Source organism: Macrobrachium rosenbergii, chromosome 10 (assembly GCF_040412425.1).
Source record: "Macrobrachium rosenbergii isolate ZJJX-2024 chromosome 10, ASM4041242v1, whole genome shotgun sequence".
NCBI classification, from domain to species: domain Eukaryota; kingdom Metazoa; phylum Arthropoda; class Malacostraca; order Decapoda; family Palaemonidae; genus Macrobrachium; species Macrobrachium rosenbergii.
This window is the reverse complement of record NC_089750.1, coordinates 20792438-20818838: the sequence shown is the minus strand read 5'-3', so window position 1 is coordinate 20818838 and position 26401 is coordinate 20792438. Positions and strand designations below refer to the sequence as shown.

General features: G+C 37.8%; 1 protein-coding gene across 1 annotated transcript in view; it reads right to left on the bottom strand.

The window, feature by feature from the left end:
• Positions 1-26401, bottom strand: part of LOC136842543 (Krueppel-like factor 6) — a 588925-nt gene that overhangs the window by 418347 nt on the left and 144177 nt on the right. Inside the window, exon 3 of the mRNA XM_067109978.1 lies at positions 3704-3755. The gene's annotated coding sequence lies outside the window, so the exon portion shown is untranslated. The remainder of the gene's footprint in view (positions 1-3703; positions 3756-26401) is intronic.

Below are 26401 nucleotides of genomic sequence, written 5' to 3'. Positions count from 1 at the left end.
CATTACTATACACTCATAAATATATAGTTCTGTAAATCATTCACATATTTATATTAATACGTAAGACTACATGTAATCATAAATATAAATAAATTCCAAATAACCTAATATTTTTACTTGGGGAAACTTCATTCTAATTCGCAACAAAGTTATACAAGACTCATAATAGCCAACCTTTTTTACAATGCGCATCTTTTTATTATTGAAGTCTAAAAACGATAACGGTTACCACGGGTGACCGCAGTCACGATTTTAAAAAGCACTGGCACTTATTAATGATCAACAACTTCGAACAACAAATAAAAGATTCTTTAAAACTTTCCGCCATACAAGTACTATCATTACTGAAAACAAAGAGAGACTTTTCCCGACATGAAACAAATAAACAACAACAAAAGACCGGAAGGTTCTAGACGTGCAGATATTAACCCAGCCAATAAAAACATTCTTGTTAATGAAAGAACTATTCCCACCCTTCCTCTCGCGAGAGGCAGCACAACTCTGCAAATGATCCGCCTTTTGAGAAAATCTATATCGATTTTTGCGAATATCCTTCCAACGACACCTTTCGTGATCGGCCTCTGGAAGGAACCAATATCGGCAATTCGCCCCCCCCCCTCCCCCTTCCCCACCACACTCTCTCTCATTCTCTCTCTCTCTCTCTCTCGTCGCGCGTTCGCTAGAATCATGAAGAGAAACAATACAGATAAAAAATTGAAATAATGCGTTTCTGTCGGGGTTACAGAGCGAAAGAAAGCAATCTTTTTACTGTTTATGTGTGAGTATTTATATGAGAGAGAGAGAGAGAGAGAGAGAGAGAGAGAGAGAGAGAGAGAGAGAGAAACTGACTCTTCACAGCTGGCACCGACTTGTGATAAAGTATTCTGGTCAACGCGATATGATGACTAATCAGATAAAATTAATACCTTTCACTCTGAAACGTGACTGGACAAGCGACGGGATATCATGACTAAATACGTACAGATTTACGTAATAACCAGAAATTGTTTTGAATCTAAAATAATAATAATAATAATAATAATAATAATAATAATAATAATAATAAGTTATATATAAATAATTAAGTCGAATAGGAAGAGGACAATGCCGTTAAAAGAATGATGATATAAGAAAAGTCACAACGTCAATACACAAGAAAATATTCTTTAGTACAACTCCTGCAAATAATAGTAGTATATAGTAGTATATAACTCGCAATCACTGATACCTAGTTCAAAACATACTTCACTCTAATTTGTTTTCGCAGTAGACTGGTGTGCAAAAATACAACTGTAATTTGCCTTATATGCACATGATACTTGCAAAATTTACAGTCATTTCACTGAAGCATCCAAGAGATGAATCTTTATTAGGCTAGAGACATTTTGACATGACGTCATTTCACGTACGCGGAACGGATAATATTCAAAGCTATTACTTACTGTCTGCTCTGCCACAGTTGTACAAGCCTACATACCAAATTTGGATGGCATCGGACCAGCCTCAAACTTTTACTAATTCCGAGACGTGACCGCACTAATGCAGTCGTCACAGTTTTATCTTGCATAAAATTTGACGTCAAATTAACAACTTTCATTTGACAGCTTATGCAAATTACACAAGGCAAATATGACGAAATTCCCACTAACCGTTCTGAAGATCATTAGGGTTTTTTTTTTTTTTTTAGAAAAATCTATTATGGTAGGCATGACATGTAACGCTAATGTCATTCCACTTGCAATCACCTCGAAAACACCATTAGTCTGTGATTATGAGTATGTACGCGTATGTATGCATATATACTGTACACACTATATATATATATATATATATATATATATATATATATATATATATATATATATATATATATATATATATATTATATATATATAATATATATTTAATATACATACATACATACATACATACATACATACATACATACATATATATATATATATATATATATATATATATATATATATATATATATAAAACTGGTTGATTTTTAAACATATCCCGCTTAGGCCGGCCTCACATACGGTAGCCAATATACCGGACCTGAGTAAAATTCGACCATTCGTCTCAAAGTTACATAAACTTTTACAAATTCAGTCATTTGACCAAATAAACATGATCGCAAAATCTTATTTTGCATTCAGATTAACAATACTTTAAAATTCGTTTGTCACCATCACTTTGATGGTGCATGCGAAATTCCAATACGTCCGCTATGTTACTTGACGTAAGTCACGAAAATCTGTGAATTCTAAATTCCAGGTAAACAGGTAAAATAATGTGAATCAAATTCCATCCAGGTGTTTTTCCTCAAGACCTGTCTCAAACTCTGTCAGTAATAACAAGAACTCTATAAATAATATAACTGTACATACACGCCAATAACAGTAATGTAAGCCAACGAAATTCAATCAGACGAACACCTCCACAAACTACTGTATAACAACGACCGAGGGAACACGCAAAGCTCCGACGGTCTTTTAATGAAATCACCTGAAAGGAAACACGAAAGCAAGAGTCGATTCACGCCCTTTAAGGTCTGTGTTTACCCTGAAGTACTGTGCAAGAGTACAAAATCAATATGTACCCTATTCTCTGAAATCTATCCGAGCCTTCTCGGAAACTTGCAAAGCGATTGCGCGTTGTTCATGAAGTGTGAGGGGGCAAACAGGGTGCTACGGCAAGCAACGTCCCTTTTAAAGTGTCTCTGAAATCTCGACTCCGGCGCAGCAGTCATGTTTAGTATTAGTACATTATAAGCTCAAGAGGTTGGTCAATATTTCGAAGGTGGTGAGATGCACAATATGATCAAATCTTAGCAAAATTTCAAAAATGACTAACATGGAAATTAACAGGGTGACCAAAAGTAAAGTATCGTTAGATCATAAGTAAATCTATGTAATTACTATTAAATATCAAATCTAGTATCTTTAGAGATAATAAAATTTTAACAGTAGAGAGACGTAAACAATGTTTAGATGAGGGCACATAAAAAATATTAAATGAACTACTGATTTTATAAAGAGTCGAAATTTCAAAGGGGATTGCTGAAAACTCTTTAGATTTGAAAAAAAATAAAATAAAATAACCATTAAGGAAACTGTCAGGTTCTTAGATAGTCAAACGTTTCAAAGGTGGAAACATGACCAACGGGGAAAACATAACATAACTTCCGGAAGGAGACTCAACATGGAGCCCATCTAACCCCGCCGTAAAACGCCAAAACCTCCGATAAAAAAGGAAAAAGACCCTGTGTAATAACGTACAGAAAACAGCAACTTTCAACTAACCAAGTTGGCGGATGCAGCAATTACAGCATACCAGGAAGAACGTGGCCGACAATTACAACACACTCGTCCCATTTATACGGCAGAATGAACTAGGGTGCGCGAGACCTGGGGATTTCGTCCAATGATGCAGAACTGGCAGAGATAAAACAGAGGTGCATAGTCGTCCCGCCGGGCGTGAAATTGAAAATAAACCTTCGCCCAAAATATAAACATTATGTGTATCTGCAACTCAAGTTTGTAATCCGAGTTATAAGTTATCAATAAAAATTTACTACACTTGATTGTTTTTAAAATGACCAATTACTTGAAATAAACCATAGTTTGCTTTTTTCCTTAACACGACCTCCCCTCATCAAAAAAAAGGACAAAAACAAAATAAATCCAATACGTACCAAAACTAGAAGGAATCAGCGAGTTTCCAACATCGTCAGAATAACCACATACCTGAAAAATAATTTAATTATAAAATACAGCACAGTAACTGTCACTACTAAATGTTCTATGGAGCAGTCTAACACTGGAGTATATTACTGGAATGACTTCATATACTGATAAGAATGAGGAAAATTTTCAATGGATAGATGCTCGAACAAGCAACTTGAAATCTAGCTAATAAATGGATTCCATAGTAATGAAATATAACCGGAATTGCATTTAAAATCTTCAGTGTTTTCCTGAAGCAAATAAATATGGCAATACATCATTACAGTTACACAACGTATTTTACTTGACTGAAGTTCTGTATAACGCCTACCAACCAGGTGTACGGCACTTCACTGAAATATGATTTCGTTCTCTAAATCTTTCTAAAGTCTGAGAGAGAGAGAGAGAGAGAGAGAGAGAGAGAGAGAATGTCAATATATCCGTTTAGGAAACTAAGTTTACTGTCCAAAGTCCATTAAATAAGAAACAACAATAATTCTGACTTAAAAAGTAAGTACTCAAACAAACAGAAGAACTAACACAAAACCGTACAATGAAAACGGCCGGGTGCGGATGCTACCATATCGCCCGCATGAACAAAGCCGAGAGGCCTATTGTGTATAAAGTCTGTCTAATAATGTGGTTTAGGAACCACGCGGAAATCTTAATTACATCTGGTGACGAGCGCTTAATACGCTCTTCAAGGAACTATAAAAACACGGCCGGATAATCATAGGACACTTCCGCAGCAATATAAACATAATGAAATCTTTCCCAGCCCCTTTATGTGTACCTAAGTACGTCATCTGCTTTATTGGAAACTAAGTTCTTTATTTATCTACTTACGTACCTTCCGGATCATTCCACTCACTTACACAGGTATCAACACTAGGCTCAGACATTTCAATATAAATGCCAGCAATTCTTTAACCATCCACTGAAGAAGAAGTCTTAAATTGCAAATCGTTCTTGTTAACTGGAGTAATACACAAGTAAGTATACCTTAGTTTTACCAGACCACTGAGCTGATTAACAGCTCTCCTAGGGCTGACCCGAAGGATTAGACTTATTTTACGTGGCTAAGAACCAACTGGTTACTTAGCAACGGGACCTACAGCTTATTGTGGAATCCGAACCACATTATAGCGAGAAATGAATTTCTCTCACAAACAGAATATAATACTATTAACACGAAAGGAGAATTTCGTTTTAGCTAAGATTGTTTATAGATCATTTGAAATACCTATAAATAATAACAGCTAATAACCAAAAAATGAATACCAATTTGCATAAATAAATTCAAACTAAATATATATAAAACTGGCCGAATCTTGTCTTTCCACTGTATGTTACCGAAAAGGGAATGCATATTTCTACTGATCATTCTAGACTGGTATTAACTAAAAAGAAGAGACCTCACTTCTTACTGAAGAGACGAAGATATCTTGTATGTCATTTAATCAGTGATTTTCACCATGACTTGGTTAAGCCAGATCTGGTTTGCAGGTCCTGTCTGACTCGCAATTCATCACAATACATTCAACCGGTACACACTATCAAACAAATACATTCTAACGCAAGTACCAAGAAAAACTCTTGCAAGTAGGTGACGCGCGCGGGTATATACCATTATTTAAAAAAAAAAAAACTCTTATGCAACGCCATATAAGTGAGCAAATGTTCAATGAATCATCTTTATTCTGTTACAAGTCTTTTCTTCGTTTGGCCGGTCAATTCTAGGAACATTACAGAGAAAGTACACGTTATCGGCAGATACTAAGGTTTCCGCCTCACTATTTTCTTGACAAGCTCTGAGAATAAGTTCCTATAATAGGTTTCCTTGACAAGCACTGCAATATAATTTTCAAAACCGGTGCTCTGGCAAGCTCGAGAAAGCAGTTCTTTGTAATAAGCCCCTTAATAAGCTCTAGAGACTAATGCTTACACCCAGCTCAAGAACCAGTCATGGTAACTTGTTTCTTGATAAGCTCTGTTAATTAACTAGTCCTTGTAACTGATTTCTTGACGGAAGCACTGTAAATCTCAGACCTTTCATTTTTGGTTTCCTTCTTTTTAATTAGCTTTATCTATAAATTTCTTTTGCTATACTGACTCATTTCGGACTCATTCGCGCGAATGTTAACTCCGACCTTGCGCTCATTGTAATTCAAATATTTTCCGGTTTTAATTCCATCTGGAATCCTCACATATAGTGTGCATGAACAGGTCTTCGCCGATTTTTTTTTATTACCCCATTTGGTTTAAAAGTAACATACTTTATGTTATAAACATTTAAAATACAGATAAATTGATGAACTTGAAAGCTTATTGCATCAACTACCTAAATCACCTGGAAAATACCTTCACGTTCAAGAAAATCCATAAATCAATCAATCATCCAAATGAATATGATAAATCATATACAGTTTCACAAGTCAATATTGCAAAGAGAAGTTAACACAAACACTGAACTGGCTTCTTTAATATAGCGACTGAGCTGACAGATCCGCTGAAATATTAAACTTCCATGAAGGTTTCACGTAAAGAAATTATCTCACTGTGACAGAATAGGCAGCAACTGATGGAAGCTGTGAGGGGATATATGGAAAAAACTTTTATTAATAAGATAGCAGTGTTATACTGATGCCTTTGACGTAAGTTGGATTTTATGTGCTTTTTTATTGCTTTTTTTTTCGAAAAGCTGCCATCATTTTCCTCCAACACAACATAGAATTTCATCAGTATCTTGCAATAGTCGATGAACACACTTGATCAATTCTACTTACAACACATACTATTTATCAATGAGGGTGCGAAGAGAGGCGTTACAATATGCCATGGTCATAAGTTGATTGGGATTGATTTTTTTCCAGGTAGACGTTCTTCTTTTAGCTCCAAAGTACCTTACAACTTCGCTATCCTCGCACTGCTGCTGCCATAAAAGTAACTAGTGGCATAATGGAAAGATAAAAAAAAAACTAATAATAAGGTAACCTGACAAACTATGGAAGACCAGAGGATCAAAGCTACTTGAAACACTCGCTATCTATCAGTGATTGAGAGATGCAAAGAGGATGAGGCGTACCTAATGAAACATCTCTCAGAACTCACGTATATCAAGCAAAAACTTCATGCTGGAGGTCAACTACCGAAGTGATATAGAGTGTGAAAAAAAAAAACTTTGGAGGCAGCAGAAATTAAATCTGATACACACGCATAAAATCTATCAGACACTTATAAGGGAAAAATAAAATTTCAGTTTGCAAAAGACCGATGCGCACAGAGAGTGACCTGCAAGGAGGGAAGCTGACCTATCCCCTTTCCCTCATGAGAGAGAGAGAGAGAGAGAGAGAGAGAGAGAGAGAGAGAGAGAGAGAGGGGGGGCATCCGCCAACCCTCCAACTGCTATATTCTGAGTTACATCCTCTCCACATTCAAGAGGACGTACTAGACTCGTCTATGCAACACAAACTATTTTTTTTCATGGCACTTGGTTTTGCTTGCATTTGCACGACGGCAACTTTTCTTTATGCAATGACCGAGGGGTTTTAACTGAAGCGGCCGAAGGGCTTGCTGTCTTTTTCACGGCAAACCGGACTTCGTTTTACATCTTATTTGCCGATACATTAAGTGTGCGCGCCCTCCGTTTGTTTATTTCATTCCAAGCTTACAAAAACGGCCCAGCCGCCGCTGCCTGAGAGGGATTTTCCGTCTGTCGTCGCCCTTCGTTCTTTCGCTGCATGCCGCGCATTCTGTACAAGTTTTTCCCCAACATTAAAATTCATTTATCGTTTCGCATCAAAAAGGCAAAAACGATTTTACCTATGAAGAATTTACAATGGCCGGCTGAAAAAGTCTGTTATGTAGGTTACATGCAACAGCTGCGCGCTCTCGTGTACACTTTTTTCAATACGCAAGAAGTGCGCTCGCTAGTACAGATTTTTAGTGGAAAGGCCGATGGGATGGGCAACCAGATACTCTAATTTGCAAAAAAAATTAATAACAGTATGATTGAAAAGATCGAGATTTAACACAAACAAAACATACATATTTAAGTACATTAAGTATCAAATAAAAAAAATTAGTAATCATCTTCCCAGTTCATTTCATCGTTTACGCTACTACTTTTTCAGACATGAAGTTCACAATAAACAATTCCCTTGTAATAACCGAGCCCTTCGATCTCACAAACACTACTGTCGATGATATCTAGTCGAGTGCTGCAATATAAAAATGGAAAAATTCCACTGTAAATTTACCTCGTTGTGCAAAATTTATAAGTCTACTACAATTATCTAACGTTCTGTTGGGACACAATGTGTTTTAATATAATAAGGATTAATACCTAGTCAAGTGCTAACTGAAAGATATACTTTGTACCATTGTTAACACGACGGAGGTTGAAATATACTTAATTTCATTTGCTTTCACTGACTTGCTGCGTTGCAACAATACAATACAACAGCAGTTGTCATGGATACAGAAAGTAAGGACAAATTTCCCTTGAAAGAAAATTATTCTAAGAAAACAACAGGAAATACATTAAATCGTGTTATGGCCAATATTTCGTGGTATGACTATTTCCATATAAATAAACAATAAATAAGAATAAATGGCTTTTCTCTATGATTTTAAACCGTACCTACAGAGAGAGAGAGAGAGAGAGAGAGAGAGAGAGAGAGAGAGAGAGACGTAACCTCCAGAAGAGAACGAAAAAAACTCGAGACTTTTAATTATACAGAAAGATTCTAAAATTCTTGAAAAAATTAAACATTCACCTAAGAAAACAGTAGATTTCCCAGTCAGTTACAGAAGGAACATAATCATAAATGCAACAAAGAGGGAAACGGGTGAGAAATTTCTATTACGTTTATCTCTATCATAACAATATGCTATTGTGTTAAAACAATGTCTTCATGTATGACGTGGCATGAATAATCAAAATTTCAATAATACTCTTCTTACTCTTTCCAATTGTTATTTTGCTAACAAATATGTACGGTCCAGAGACACTACATAAAGAATATTACGACACTTACATACAGTAACTTGACATTCTTTCTCACTTGCTAAACATCTCAGAAAGCTGTAAAAATAATTTTATGGTTTCCTAAAGCGATTTTGTCTTCCTGACAATATTTTATTTTTTTTTTATTTTGACATGCAAGTTTAAGTTGGAATTTCTTATATTTAGATGTATACTTTTACCAAAAACTACAAGCTCATTTAGTTTTGTATTCCTACAGAACATTATGATCAGGACAGGTCAAACCATGACATTCTGTTGCATTGTTATTAATATCAATGAAAGTAAAACTGAACTGATCACAAAACCCTATATCTGACACCGAGAAGGAAAATTTAATGCCAAAGCAGGGACGTTTTTGTAAAACAAAATAAATTAGTAGATAAAGACGTGTGCAAAGCACAAAATGAAGAATTTATAAAGCAAAGAGTGTGCCTGATCATTAATGAGAGAGTATGTTATTTGAGAAAGCGACGAGGAGGAGGAGGAGGAGGAGGACATGAGTTAAGGGAAGGGAAGACGGACGTGAAAGAGGGAATAGGTGGAAGAGAATGAGAGGATAAAAATAGGAGATAGACATGAAGAATGGAGGACAGGAAGGGGGAATAGGGAGGGAGGGGGGGGGATAGAGATGGAGATGGTGGGGGATGATGAGGAGGTCAAACAAGCATGAAAGAGGATTACCATTGGGCCTTACGTATGAATGGAAAGGAAGAATGTGATAATGAAGGCATTAAAGGAGGGAAAGGGAAGATGATAGGGGCCTCCGCTGATGGTATCACAGCCATGAGGTTATATCGAATTACGTGTCCCTGCCCTTTAATGGCCTTCCCATTACGACTTCTACGACGTTCCGAGAGAGAGAGAGAGAGAGAGAGAGAGAGATAAGACTTAGGACAACACATCTAAGACAAATAACCGAAACCAACACCTGGAAAAAAGGCTTAAATTTTAAAATATTTCAAATGACAATAAAATTCAATAGCATTTTTCTCATACTGGAAAAAAGTAGGTTTATCAGATATTTCAAAGTTTAAAAACCACTAAATTTTCTGGTGGGAAAATGAAAAATAACGTTATCCTTTCATGAAAGCAAAATGAGTTACAAAAGCTAATTTTTTTATTGGGAGGGGGGAGGGGGCTGTGGGATGGGTTCATATACCGTATGAGTCAGTCAGCCAGCGTACCATGAACCCATATAATACTACTCTGTTATACGGTATTGCATTAATTCTTTTCATTGCTTCACCGTAAGTTACAAATTTTTTCGCAAAAAAAATCTTCCACACCATTCATTACATATTCAAACAATGATATGCGTATATGTATATTAATATGTGTGTATGTATACACACATATATGTGTATATTATATATACATAAATATATATATATATATATATATATATATATATATATATATATATATATATATGTGTGTGTGTGTGTGTGTGTGTATACAGTATATGAAGAAAATCTCTCTCTCTCTCTCTCTTTCTCTCTCTCTCTCTAAAAGTAGATGGCAAGGAAAGGCAACATAAAAGCAGCACCCCATCACTAACACTACAGCCCAATTTATCTTGACTCCGCCAAAATCAAAAGGAGCAGATAGGCCTATCGCCCGCCACCAAAAAAGAGGACATTAAAATCACCATTACGTGGAATTAAATGCAATTACAAAAGGGGGCGATTTCAATGGATGCAAATTAGAACATCAAACAATCATTTTAAAAGCAATAGACTAAAATTACCGGTCTTGATCATCTTCATTAAATACCCAAAGGGTCAGTTAACACTATCCATGAAGCGTTCCGTTGACAAAAAAGGATTATCCTCATATCTGAGAGAGAGAGAGAGAGAGAGAGAGAGAGAGAGAGAGAGAGAGAGAGAGAGAGAGAGAGAGAGGAAGCACCACCCCCTCCCCAACGCCTTGAGATCGGGTTTCATCAATTTTCATTGGTGGAAGAGCAAATAACACACAGTTCGTTTACACTTTCCGCATACCAGTCGTCTTGGAAAAGAAAGGGACAAGGAAGAAGATCCTTTTAAATTTATATAACTTTGCATGGAGACATTAAATGTCACTGAGACACGTCTCAGTTTACAAGATAAAGAGTTATACAGAAAAATCAAGCATAAATTCTAATCATTTGCGCATCTACTATGATGAATTTATATATTTAGACGAGTTGGACATACTAAATAAAGTACTTTACGAAGAAAAGAAACTTAAAAATAAAATGCAATTGATATACATACGACCCCAAAACAACTTAGGGAAGGAAGATATAATTTCATGAAGTAATGAAACCACCTAATTCTATGATGGGACATGGTTGTACACGCAGACAAACAACAAAAATGCACACAACCCAGAAGCTCCTCACAGACAGGGAGAAGTAAATCTGTATAATTATGAAGCAAGGAAGTTGTACATATGAAACATGAAGTGCATACGAACTTCACCTCTAAGAAGATTTTGGCATAAATCTGTTTATTCTAGACGAAACTGGAACCTCAAAGAGCGAAGAGGGAGCAGAGAGACAGATTGGACCTACACGAACCTCTAAATGGTTCCCTCTAAATAGCTCGATCAAAGTAACTCCCTACGCCTATTTCCCCCCAAAATCAGCCCCAGCACATCTTCGCGCGCTAACTTGGTTTGTTCTAGAGGACAATAGTTTCATTACTTGGGGCATTCGAGCCAATTTTGAGGACCGGCTGTAAATAATGTCATCCCTAATAGCCCTTAAAGGTCATCGCTAATTGGGTGAGGCATGTCCATCTCGCCTTTATAGCCGGCAGGGTGCTACAATCACCCTCGTCGGCAATGGGGGAATTTTGAACAGCAATTGGCCCCGATTAGACGGTTCACGGGTGGGAAGCTAATTGTCCCGGGGTAACGTGTCTGGAACTCGTCAATAACTGGAAGAGAGTTTTCTAGAGCTACTGGTTGATGAAAAAGAGAACGAAAAAATATAAACGAAAAATCACATGATACTCACTTGGAATTCTCTACCTTTAAAATATTAAAGGTCACTAACATCTGACCTCGAAAAGTAAAAGAAATTTACAATCCAATGACCTGACAACTCAGCTATCTGACGTCATCCCATCAAAGGTCAGTCACTTCAAACAGTATCATCATTTACAATCACCGAGATTGCCTGAACGAACGAACACCTTAACAAGCAGAACCGTAGACGAACCATTATTGTAGTTAACAGGACTATCCAGGACTGTATCCAGGACTTTAACAGGGTTAGATGTGAAGCCGGCAAATAATATACAAGGTGGTTCGTCGTCTGAGCCTGAATTAACATATCCATGTAGCCACGAAGAGACAAATCCATGATTTTGAAGGCCTACGAAACATCCTAGAAAGCTAAATAAAATTTGAAAAGATTTCATACAGCAAACATAAGTACATAAATAACTCTAATATGTAAATACATGATCAACCATGAATCATAAAATACGGTCAAAACGAGTACACAGAAGCGGAAAAAAGAAAATGGCCCACAATTCCGTTCTCCCAACGTACGGTACCTTTGTAGTTGACTTATATTGATCATAAGTATTTGCGGGCAGTCCTAAACAGGAGTATATATTATCACTACACAGACAATTACGGTTGTTGCCTGGTCACAGCCCTGGCGGCCATGGCAATTACGTCTGCTTCATATCCATCGGCGAGTGACCACGGCGATTGAGGATAAGTCCATCGGCGCAACGCCTTAACCATTATCGACAATCCGGCAAATAAGAATTGGGGTTATAGCTTTCAAGGTAATATATAACGATATTGATCTCCTTATCACACAAAGAACTCCTCAAACGTAACTGTATTGGAATACGCTCACTCGTATGTTTACTCACATTCATGTCGGGAGCTTTTGTAATGCAAACATACAGCAAATCAGAAAATGGAGCGAATCTTTTAGCTCGGGTTGTATGAGCATTCATGCTTGACTAGATGATCAATCGTCGAACTTCCAACAAAGGGTATCTAGTGGAAAGTACTATTAACATTATTATTACTATTATTAGGAACATGGTAACAGCAGTCTTCTTATTACCAATTCAGCGATTGCCCACATGATACTGTTCATCTTCCTATAATACGTTCACACCTTGAAATGCATCTCGTCCTGCTCCCATCATTAGGGTTACCACATTAAATAAAACCTGTAATTTTTCTCTCTCTCTCTCTCTCTCTCTCTCTCTCTCTCTCTCTCTCTCTCTCTCTGTGATATCCACTGCAATGGTAATGGCTGCTGCTAATATGCAACCACCGCAACATCCGTGGAATGCAAATGTATTTTTAAAGCAAACGAGATAGAGGCAGTATTACAGAAGCACCTGGTAGAGATGAAAGAGCTTTTGAAAAATTAAACCGAAATAACATTGTAAACAAATGTACCTATATTCTACCGAAAATAGTAAACTATCAAGTTCCAATTTCCTTGTGGTATCGACGCTAGAATCCATCTTTTTCGTATGACTACCGTTGAGACAACAACGCACTCATAATAATGTACTCTAGATAATTTCCTTTATATCCAAGCACTTTACTCATAATAATGTACTCTAGATAATTTCCTTTATACTCAAGCACTTTATTTTTGGCCTACGGTCTCCTTTCCATCACAATCTCAATAAAGCCTTTCATTAAATTCTCAATTTATCAAATTAACTTACAAAAACCCCTCACACTGTCAACGAAAGAAAAATGAATATGTGACTGAAGACTTTATATTCTATGGAAATTTTCCAGATACCATTCGAGGATTACGAATTTCCTACTCGACCGACATTAAGGCTAAAATTCTAGGGTAAATCAATATCAAAAGGAAAAATATTTAATTGTACTGTTGCCAAATGCGAGAGGAAAACTAACAAAACTTTTTTTTTTTTTTTTTTTTTTTTTTTTTTGGTAATTTCCAGTACAGTGGAAGGCACGATACTCGCTTTGATTACTGCCGATAGATGGCAGAAGAAGCGTCCACGCCGAACTGCGCAGTCGAGCATCAGTTACGCATGAAGGGATCAGGTAAATGCTACGTCGTAGAATATACCTGTCAACCCCACTTCACCCGCGCTCTATGACTTCCGGTCAGGATGGTAACGCTAACCCGTCTTTCTGAACGCTAGTATAAACATCCGTTTCTTGACTCGATGTTACTCGACGTTACATACATCTAGACTAAAAAGCACAGAAAGCAGAATTGGTATTTCCGCTTGGATCATAAAAATGAAAGATTTAGAAACATTTCATAAAATCGCTGTAACAATTAACATAAAAAATAAAGATACCGCTTGATAAATGTATCAGTAAAATGCAAGCTTCTGTCATTACAGCTTTGACAACGCATGATAATGCTGCTGCTGCTCTCTCTCTCTCTCTCTCTCTCTCTCTCGCCGGCAAATTGAAGACTCAACTCTAGTGTTGCAAGGAATGCTGTTGCAACGATGTAGAACTGAAGGGCTGGTTGTCCTTACACTGATACTCTGCATTCCTTCGTGATGATTCACTCAAGTCATCCTTCTTATCCTCACGTCCTTCTTCTTCTTCTTCTTCTTCTTTCTCCTCTCTTTTTTTTTTGTCTTCTTTTTCTTCTTCTTGCTCCCCCTGCCGTTGCTGCTGTTGTTGTTGTTGCTGCTCTTCACCGGACACATCTCGCTTTCATTAAGAAAGGCTTAGTGGTGAGCTGATGCCTGTTGCTCCTCTTCCTTGTCAGGTCTTGTATCAGGAGGGACCTTTCTCTTTTGTCCAGGAATTCTCTCTCTCTCTCTCTCTCTCTCTCTCTCTCTCTCTCTCTCTCTCTCTCTCTCTCTCTCTCTCTCTCGACTAGTTTCGGACTCTGGTGACATTCCGTGCAAGACAAAATATTTTTATATTAACGATTTTTAACGACGAAACATAATTTGCGCTGCTATAATACTGTAGTGAACCTTCTCAACTAAACCTTGACCGAATGCATGCAAACTAAATATCATGCAATATACTACAACGCTTACTTTCCGGAACAGTTAGCAATCAATCAACATCAAGGTCTGAATATCTGTAGCTGTACTAAATAAAAAGGATAAATAGGAACACACTACAGACACGCGGGCGTCCGTGTCTCTTGTGATTTTCCTTTGAGATAAAAAAAAAATGTTTTTCAATGTGAACAGTAATATTTTCATTTTAATGCTCTCCCTATTTGTAGAAGGAGCAAATGAGCCCAAACCATTCTTAGAAAAACGAGTTTTTCTTAGATCCTTACCCAATATTTGCACGACATTGAAGCTTTCCCTTTGGAAAGCACGTTCAGCATGCTTCTCTTAAAATCAGCTTCACTTTTATTTTTGAAAATGCAGAACGACCCACGGACAGAGTGAATAAGATTTCGCATTACATCTAGGAAATCGCAGACTGTGACAAAAGGAAATGGCAAAATGATATACATACGGTAGAGATTAATTATTTACATTTAAATTAACATTCACTTTACAACCTAAAGAAATTCTGTTCCTTTTCTGAGGCTCTTAAACCATTTATGGTTATCCTACATTCAAATTATTTTCACCCTGCTGGTCATTGTATCCTACAGTCTCTTTTACCGTTCAGAAAAATTCAACCGTAACTGTTATACTAATATCTATGAAAATAACAGAACGTTTCTCCCGTTGTGTAAAACATTAGCTATACTGTACAACACATTACCCTTCTAGGAGTAACAACAACAGATGTCCATGAAATCTAACAAAAAACAAACAAATGAACAGCAAGCGTACATGACCGTGACATTTCTGGCCCAGGTCGTTTTGAATAACGACCATGAATCCGGCAAAAGCATAAGTGGCCATTTAGTTGCAATGACGGCCGTAGGGACATATGGGAGGTGAAGGGGAGGGAGACTCCAACCTTCCGGTAGGTCAGTGGCAGTTCGAAATGCGTTATTACTAGGTATGACGTCACGGTCCCTTGCACAAAACCACAACTGCTGTTTATATCGTAATTTTGAAGACCATTCACAGTTCTGCCAGACTTCCAATCACTGGTATTATCAGTTCTGGTCGTTTTGTGAATTCTCTCTCTCTCTCTCTCTCTCTCTCTCTCTCTCTCTCTCTCTCTCTCTCTCTCTCTCTCCCCACCTTCTAACTCGCCGTTTCCCTTCTGACAAGGGGTGATCGGCCTACAGTTATGCAATAAGGACGAGATGCATACAAGGTATGAGCTTTTGGGCTCTCACAATTCTGCTATGATATACCTTAAACGAATACCACTTGCTTAAAAACAGAACGCAAATGGCAATATTTCGCAAATCCAAGATAACCTGCACTGGATATAAAAACTATGGGGAGTATGCATGCAATTCAGAGACTGCGTCCACTCCATTATAAAAAAATAACACAAACACACACATTATACATATATATATATATATATATATATATATATATATATATATATATATATATATATATATATATATATGTATATATATATGTATGTATACACATAATTTTCATTAAAGGCATTTTCCCATTAGGAGTGATACCCCCAGCTGTTACCCTTCCGGTTCTCAGTCTTTCCCATAATGCTGCAATCAACCTCGGCCAGCTGACTGCTAGGCACCTAATTTACTGCTTACAGTAGGTCAATAAAATGGAATGGAATGAAATATGAATTTTATAAAGCAGCTGGTCTTTCCGCCCATCCCCGCCCAGGAATCGAGCCTGAAGCCTCTCTCGTTTGATAGGCGAGACTATATTCATATGTGTTACGGAATCGAAAGGAAAAACTTTTATATGGGTCTAAAGCTATCACTTGAATCTTCATTAATAGAAAAAATACCTATAACTACCATAAGTTCTACAGTCTTTACCCACAACATACAAATACTAGTATAATAAAATTAATATATACAGCATAATATGTATATATATATATATATATATATATATATATATATATATATATATATATATATATATATATATACACACACACACACACACACACACACACACGCACGATGATACAGAGGACAAGGGCAACTGATAATAAAACTCCAGACATCACAGCCCCGTAAAAAACTAGCGTGGCCCACTATATGGATAGTTGGTGCTGAATGGCACACAAAGGAAAAAGTTTGTCAAAGTCACAAAGCCTACAAACGAAGCGCGCCAATCAGAGGATAGTAAGTCTATGACGTCAAAGTATTCAACGCTGATCAATGGCGGTGCCCGAGATACAATATATGAGAGAGAGAGAGAGAGAGAGAGAGAGAGAGAGAGAGAGAGAGAGAGCGCCTAGGGGTTACGGGAAACTGACAATTATATACATATGTATATATATGTGTGTGTGTGTGTTCGTGTGTATGTGTGTGTGTATTTTCTTCAAAGAGATTACCTATAAACTTCAATAATTTTGCAAAATTCTGCGAAGAAAACTATACGCTTAAGCACGAGCAAAAAGTGATGAAAGCCCGAAATGATATCATTCGCGCTTTCATGGCAAAGAATTAGGAAACATTGATTTAAACATTACAAAATCATATTAGGGAAGCGCTCCCGCACAACTTCGCGCAAGGGAAGCTGGATCAAACCACAAATCGTATTACAGCAAACTTCGTACAAAGCTTAATAGGTGATCATTAAAACGAGGTTTTAAAGGTTTAAAAACCGATACGAGCAAAAACGATAAAGTTTGCATAGGAGAGAAAGAGAGAGAGAGAGAGCAAGCAGTAACAGTGGACCAATCTTAAGAAAACATGTCAGGCATTACTTGAAGAAGATTCTATTATCTTGAAACATAGAAAAACGAGTAAACGCAACCAGTTAACTGACCAAAACGAGTAGCGAGCAACCTCGGGGAAACTCATCAGCAATATCGCATATGGCCGTCCAAGTGATGTAACAATTGCCTCGTCAATATCAAGTGCACGTAAGGGCATGGCTTAATGAACAGTGAATCCAATTAAGGTATTCGTTTTTTATCAGTTGCTATCTTGGGTCCTTGAACCCTTTTAACCTCGTAAAGTTTACTCCATCTCCGGGGTGCCGTTATCAGTCCCAGCTGATAACGCCCGGGAAAGCATTACAATGGAATTTAATAATACCTTCCCGATCCCGGAGAGGAATCTCTCATTATGGAGACTGTGAATTACGCTACACAACGAATGCAGTCGAAAATGACTCGATACCAAGTCTTGCTCATGAATACGGAGGGCGCCGTGGGTTCACTTTCATTTCGGCGCACTCTGCTTCCTGTCCGCGTACGATCACGCGACAATACATACGCATCCATAAATGGTAACTTTACAAACAAAGGCGAGAATGAGTTCTTAGCAATATAAGAAATGAGTGCCATTACTCATTATGGTCTCCAAATCCAGTTTTATTCTATTTAATGTTCTGCTCATATATTCTTTCTGATCCAACACAGGCGTTTCCCTTACGTATAATCACCATCAATACGTAACTAATTCATCTGGTTCAACACCTGCCTGTGATTTTTTACGGATACGTACAACTTCCATTCTTTTTGTAATCCTTTTTTCCTCAATCTCCTCCCGGAGAGAGAGAGAGAGAGAGAGAGAGAGAGAGAGAGAGAGAGAGAGAGAGAGAGAGAGAGAGAGAGAGTCAGTCAGTCCAGCAAAACTTTTCGAACAAAACCCTGAAGGTTTTCTTGGCTCAAATAAAGCACGAATTGGCTGCACATGTTCAAGATATATCACAGGCCATTCTTCGTGGGAAAACAATCTTTTCCCAAAATATCAAAACGACGTTACGTTAGGACGCACATGCTTGGCACACAGCCTGCCATGATCCAGAAAAATGTCGGGTGCTGTTCTCTGCAGAGATAAAAAGATAAACGACAGAGAACTCGGCCGAATACGCACGCGACGTGCGCGCTTCACTAGATGCTCTTACGTCCGCTTCTTTTTCTTTTCTTATGAACAAAAACATTAAACATTTTGAAATTGTATAATGCTAGAGTTCATTCTGTTGAGACATGAATCTCAATACTTATACAATGATGTGCTACATGCTGCACAACATCACAGTCGTACTGTATTTTCTAATGCGAGTATTATTATTTTATACATACATACATACATACATATATATATATATATATATATATATATATATATATATATATATATATATATATATACACATACATATATATACACACACACACATATATATTATATATATATACACATTGTGAGAGAGAGAGAGAGAGAGAGAGAGAGAGAGAGAGAGAGAGAGAGAGAGAGAGAGAGAGAGAGCACAGTCTGACTTTTCCAAATTTATATATTTGCCAAAAATGCTAAATAAGACAATCCTCGTTCCAGTGAATGAAGAACATGTTTTGAACAAAATGAGTCACAACTTGACTTCTCCTCTCAAAGAATCGAGACTGGATTTCAGACTACATAAAAATCCAGTCACACTGGCCAAAAAGGTCAGTCAACACCCATGATTTGACAAGGATAAAAATCAATCAGAATTCTAATGGTATGCTTGCGATCCTGATTATCTGCTCTGTTTGCTTTTACCTGTTCGGATTTTTTCAACCGAAAAAACGAGAGAGAGAGAGAGAGAGAGAGAGAGAGAGAGAGAGAGAGAGAGAGAGAGAGAGAGAGAGAGAGAGCAGTGCCTTATCCAAAAATAAGCTGCGCTGAAGAGCTTTCTTGTTCAGAAGTTATAACAAACTTTATTGTACAGCTGCATTTCAAAATTAAATTATACATAATTTCTGTCAAGTCGTCCACAGGCTTCCCACTATAGCTAGACAAGCAATACTCTCTAGTGACTTACTGGGTGGGCTTGGCCAAGCATACCCTAAGCAGGGGGGTTCAAATGCCTCGATGATCCCATGCATTTGTCTTCAAGTTCCTTTTGAGATCGGCCAACGTAGGTGGCCTTCGAACGTCACTACCATACCAGGAAAGAAACTAACGCATTTAATGTCTCGCTCGGCTTCTTTGGGATTCTATTTACGGCCATGGAATTTCAAGATGCGGAGTATTTTTGTAACTATTCTTTTCCTTTATTTTAACCTTCACGTTCGAGATATTTCTATATGAAGGCCTTTATCTTGTCTTAATGTGGCATATAATTATGAATATTAATAAATGCAAAAATACTTACACCTAAATACATGTTCGGTTTTAAGCCTGTCCACTGTTTAAAGTTCTTATCCTACATGCATTTTTTTTCTCACGAACAATCGTTTCTGTATTAGGGGGTGGAATATAAATGCTCATATTGCGCATGTTTTTTGTTTTTTTTTTGAAAAAAAAATACCACGTTTCCCCGAGACTTCTCATCTTAAGTAATAAAACAACCTTTAAATATCGGAATTTACTTCTGTCTTCAAGATTTCATCAAAATTCTTGACCTCAGCGACTCCTCCCAACTAAGAGTACGGAACGAGATACTAAGGCAGTTTTGCATTAAATGTTCGTTAATATCACGCTTCTTGTACGGTTGAAAAAACAGAACGAGGCTGTAACTCCATTTCTGAAAAGGAAGAAGCCAAAAAAAAAGGGGCATGAAAAAAGGGGCTTTGCGAACGGCGGCTCTTTTACGACTTAAGAACTTTTCATATAAAATTCTTCGTCCCTTTTTCCTTTATCCCCACCTTTTCCCCTACTTCCTTCTCTAGCATATAATAAACCCTTTGCCTTCATTAAATTTCTAAAGAAGGTATACCCATTTCCTTCCCCAACTTCTTAGAAAGGGTGAGGAAAACGGCGTAGAAGCGGGGGAGAGGGGGATGCCAAAAAATTACCTTATTTAGCGCCACGTTTCCCCTAGACGACACTGCTCCTTCGTCCCGCTGAACAGGGCTCCACCTCCCCTATCTCCCCCTACATTCCCTATCTACCCCCTAGCTCTTCCCTATCTCCCTCTAGCTTTTCCCTAAGAACTATATCCTGCCCACCCCCACCTTGTCCCAGAGAGCATATCCTACCTCTCCACTAGTTTTTTTTCTTCCTAAGAATATTCCCTCACTACTCTTCTAATAGGAAGAGAATGCGAAGAGGTCTCGTCACTCGAGAGAGGTTAGTGGATCAGCATTTGCCCGCGTTTTTATCTCATTTCCCCTCCTGGCGTCATCTTTCCGTCATTTCAGCCTCCGCCCTGACACCATCGACGTTGACGAAATGTGAAGAGTATATGACATAAGCTCTGTATTAAGAGCTCCAAATGCCAGTTAGGGTAGGGGGAAGGGTGAAAGGGAGATGGAATAATGGAGGGGAGGTATGGTACCGGGCCCCAACAAAGCGCACAGCAGAGAAAAATTACGAGTTCTCTCAGAGATATTCATCCACGAAGACTTTGTTCTGAACTTGACTCTTGCATTTAAACTTGTCACTTTCTGGCATCTATTCGAGTCGTAACGTGAGACAACAGACCGTTCCCGCCGGTTCGAATCGTATCTCGACCCTGACAGATAAGCCAGGGACTCGGTTGTTTATTACGTATCATGAATAACTTCCAGACATCTTCCAGACGCGAAAATGCAAGTTGCCAATACAGAGAGCAAATGTTTTTCTGATACGTTCTCAGATGGCTCAACGTTTCAATGATCTCATCAAACAGATCATCACTGAACATCTGCCGCTTGGAAAAAAAAAGGGCGTTTAGTGATCACGATGACAAAAATGTGTCTTTGAACTTTGTTGAGAGCCGTTTTTAATTTCCTGAATTCCCATGAGTAGCACTTTTATCTGAAACGGTGACCATTCTAGGGCCCCTAGATTTTTATCTAATAACAATACCCGTCTGACTTGAGAGAGTAAATCAAGAATAAGATGGAAAGGTCCCACAATGACGGGGCAGGGATTACCTCGATGAGGACCTTCCCTTTAATAGATACAAGCCTGTGTGTGTGCTTATTTTGCTCTCTCTCTCTCTCTCTCTCTCTCTCTCTCTCTCTCTCTCTCTCTCTCTAACCCTAGTTGCGGCCTAAAACAGTCGACTCATCACCAAGCAAAACTTAGGTCAAAAGATATACAATAACTACGAGAGAACTAGCCCACATTGTTCTTACTATCCCCAGAGAGAGAGAGAGAGAGAGAGAGAGAGAGAGAGAGAGAGAGAGAGAGAGAGAGAGAGAGAGAGAGAGAGAGAGCAAGGCGTATCTACCGCCAAACCATTGGCAATTTTAATAAGAATCTCATTTGTAACCTCGATAAGACGCAGAGGCTAGGAAGGTAGGAAGGGCGGGAGAAGGGAGAGAGAGGTACAGCAAACCATTTAATCAAGATAATGTTTCAATTCCTCTTTCACAGGAGCTTAATTGCTACCAGCCTCTGGCCTTTTAGCCTTTTTCCCCTCTTTCTCTCACTTCTCGGGTGATGAATTCCCTGACAGTAAGTAGAGATATCAAGGGCTTTGCCTTGCCTTATACGTCAAAAGTTTCCAACTTTACGCCAATTAACTAATTGCTGTTAATCCCTCCCAGTCACGTAATCACTTTTAAATTAACTCTCTCTCTCTCTCTCTCTCTCTCTCTCTCTCTCTCTCTCTCTCTCTCTCTCTCTCCAGAGGAGCTCAGCATTAGCATACATCCTCTTCTCATTTTACCAGCACAGATAGGACTACTTATTAACACCCATAATTATCTGAATAAGCAATCCTGATTCGCCCTACCATTCAAACATGCCTTTCTATCTGCCGAAGCTGCATTAAGACAAACACAAACACACACACACACACACACACACACACACACACACACACACACACATATATATATATATATATATATATATATATATATATATATATATATATATATATATAAACATATATATATAGTGTGTTTTTTTGTGTATATACACATATACAAGACACGCCTTGTATATGTATACATGTATTTAAATAAAAATCCGTACTCTAACACGTTTTCTTTAGAGAAAACAACACAATGGTCACTGTGACAGCCATATTTTAACTGTAAAATTATCAACAAACCTAGCGCAGACGCCTTCCATTACATTAACCTCTTCATATTTAACAAGATAGATCAGCAGCAGCACGTTGAAACTTCCGAATATTAAGGTCTTTCCTACGCCTCCTTCACATCATCTATCAGAACTTTCTAGGCCTTTTCTCCCTTCTCCTTTGCTTCCGAGTTGTACACTATTTAAAATCATAAAAAAAAAATCTTTTACCTACACTAACATTTATTACGTTTTTACATATCTAAAAATCTCTCACTCCTTCAAGTCTTTTTATGGCAGATGTTCCAAGAAAAAAGTTCATCAAAAATATCTTACAAAAAAATTTCATCAAAAATATCTTACAAAACCTTTCAATAATAACTCACTAAAGGTAAACGGTACAATATGTAATCCGAGGTCTAAACTGAACTGGTCGTTATTTAATCCACATAATTATAATACTTTCTTCTCCCTTCATCATCATGAAAACCATCTTGGATACGCTATTCACTTCAAGATTACTTTCCCCTAATAAGGACTGATTCTAAAACCAAGAGCGTTTCTGTACGTTTGAGTATCAAACATACAAGATTATGTTTCCGTGATTTCACGTTTTGGTAAAATGGAATTTTATTTCAGAAAAAAGCTGAAAATAAAAATAAAAATTTCCCATTCATTCGAAGAGACTTCCGGACGTCACACTACGTCACCATGCCTCAACGTCTCCTCTGACAAGTCCAAGCAGAAGCCGTTTTGAAAGCTGCCTGGGTGAATGCAAATCAGGAGGGCCCAGCTGTTTGTGATTTACGTTAGCTAAGAAATGAACTAATACAAAATGATGGAGGAGAAAAATCACAAGTGCAGGAACCACATAAATCAATCCCTCCCGCTTCCCCTCCCCCTTCCAAGAGACCCGTAAATCATCCAGGAGACATAAATTCCAATGAAATCCAGATTCGTATAATCGGCCCAGACGAGGAAGAGGGAGACTAAAGAAGTCCAGACGTAAGGAATAAGATCAGACGCGAGTGGTTGCAAGTAGGCTGTGCGTGTTCGTGGGGGAGAGAGTGCTCTTCTTGTGTGCACTTGCTAGTGTGTCTGAGAGAGAGAGAGAGAGAGAGAGAGAGAGAGAGAGAGAGAGAGAGAGAGAGAGAGAGAGAGAGAGAGTGTACGATAAACGTGTATGTGTTTAAGCGATTAACGTTAGTTTTTTACTGTGTTTGCCTTCGAGTATTTAACTCGCCTTATAATTCTAGATTATGACGCTCAAACAGAGCTACACGAGGCAAACAGCAAAATGGCAACAGAAACGGTTATGAACGTTTGCAATTATTGGTGAGTTTCCAGAGTCGATTTTTTTTTTCAAGGACTTTTGTCTGGGATCTTTTCTTTAGGGAAGAAAGGATGGGACCCAGTATGTTTCGGATACGCGCAGGATCCTTGGGGGCCAGCAGCAAGAGCAGTCGTAGCATGTTACTAGCTCGGGGGATCCCAAATCCAACAGCTCTCGAATCATTATGATTTGTTACCGGTGGGGTTAGCATAAATTCCCCGGCAGTCAGCCAATGCAGATCTTCGAGTGGATAAGCCTCACAACACTTGTTTTATTGGCTCGTAAAACCTAATGGATCGCGCAAGATGTTCAAAAAATATTCGCTAAGGAAATCGAGATAAGAAGGGAAGGGGCCCCTTCAAATAAGTACCCCCTCCCAATACTTTTCCCTAAATGCTGTGCTGGGAGTCTCCCTCGTTCTGAAGTTATAACGGTGCCACAGATCTCTCTCTCTCTCTCTCTCTCTCTCTCTCTCTCTCTCTCTCTCTCTCTCTCTCTCTCTCTCTCTGCATAGAGATAAAAAGTGACTAAACAATGGTTTTTCGCAACTGAATTTTCTAACAGCTCATTCCCCCTAATCAAATGGAACATTATATAAGAAAGGATTTAGTAGCTAAAAAAGATTTCCTAACAAATACTACCACGTCAACACAACAATAACAAGAAGGCAACTGTCTAACTTCAATCCAGTCACACAGTAATCCAACTGAAAGAATACTTTAATGATATGCCAACATTAACGCACTTCAACTCAATCATCACTTGTCGGCTTTATTATCAACTGCAAGTGTTTCTGCGGAGAGAGAGAGAGAGAGAGAGAGAGAGAGAGAGAGAGAGAGAGAGAGAGAGAGAGAGAGAGAGAGAGAGAGAGTGTTTCTAATGATAAATATTTCCTCGTTTTCAGCAGTCAATGATATTTCGTTGACTATTCAATGTGTTTAACGTGTATATACTTAGCATAATTAGAACTTCCGTTCTACTGTACAAGGGAAAATAAACCAACCATTGAGCTGCCCACAGGAAATGTTTTCTTTTCAACCGATGCCGAGGATATCCGGTAAGCTTGTGTGTCTTGGCATTGTCCCTACCTTCAAGGATCACTAACCTGGGAATGGAAAATGAAGCATTTCTTGTGCATGGTCTGCTGTTCATAGATAATGCTCATGAATTACGTACAGAAGGGGACGGAGTAAGTTTCGGCAGCACAAATATGCAGTGAAATACAAAATAATACAAATAATATTCAATGACATATTACAAATAACACTCACAGACGTTACAGTTACTCACAAGCCCGAAGTGAAAAAAATATTCACATAAAATAGTCTATTACCATAAAGCACAAAACGTCCCCCACCCAAAAAAAAAAATCCGCTGAATGCATTCTGTTAAAGATCGAGAATCCTACAGTATTACGTACCAAAACAAATGACCAATTGCATACATGTTCGTGTACAGGAAAAAAAACAACATAAATATTACATATTTCTGATTTCCTTGCTTTCAGTTCTTACGTCACATATGCTATGCATAATATTACTTTCAAAAGCTTCTACCTTTTTAAATTCAACTGCATTCAATATACACACTTCACCACAAAAGGAGAGTTTGCTCACGGATTACTACACAAACTTCAGCATTACCGAGAGCAAAATGTGACGTGCCATTTCCAATAAAATCTAAAAACAGCAAAGCAGATTTTAAATTCAAGGACAAAGGAACATCAGCAAAGTAAAATGATGATTTTATATGCATTTTGCAATGAACTAGCATCTTTACACGAATGCAATTAAACAGAATTGCTGCAGATATGATAGAATCTCAATTAGCCTAGGCCAGAAATAGCAATGTGGAATCCGGTTACATAATAGCCCGTCTCCACTTTTTAGACTGCCTCCCGCAATCACCTGTCATAATATACTGTACATGGTTAAGATATGTCATGGAATGCAAGCATAAATTAAAGATTACACTGATTGAAAGAAAACGATGCAAAAATATTTTCTTTATGTTTTTACCATGGAAACCTGAATATACTTTTATTTCGATTTTAATTTAAAGACCTGAATGTCACTATTGATTTACTAAGGAAAATATATTAAAGCAGACAGAGTAAAATAAAAATAAAGAAATTAAACGCAGCTATAATACATGACCTACTTTCCAGGAGTCTGAGCAGTGAATTGTATTTGTGTCATTGCGGAGAGGATTCAAAGGCAAGATGCGCCTTTCCATTTTGTAAATCAATTGACCTTTTAACAGATGCCAAGAAAAGGGTTAATGGGCAGCAAGAACAAGTGCATCCAATTTTAAGTGTAATACTCCATTACACTTATACCTGTGTATTA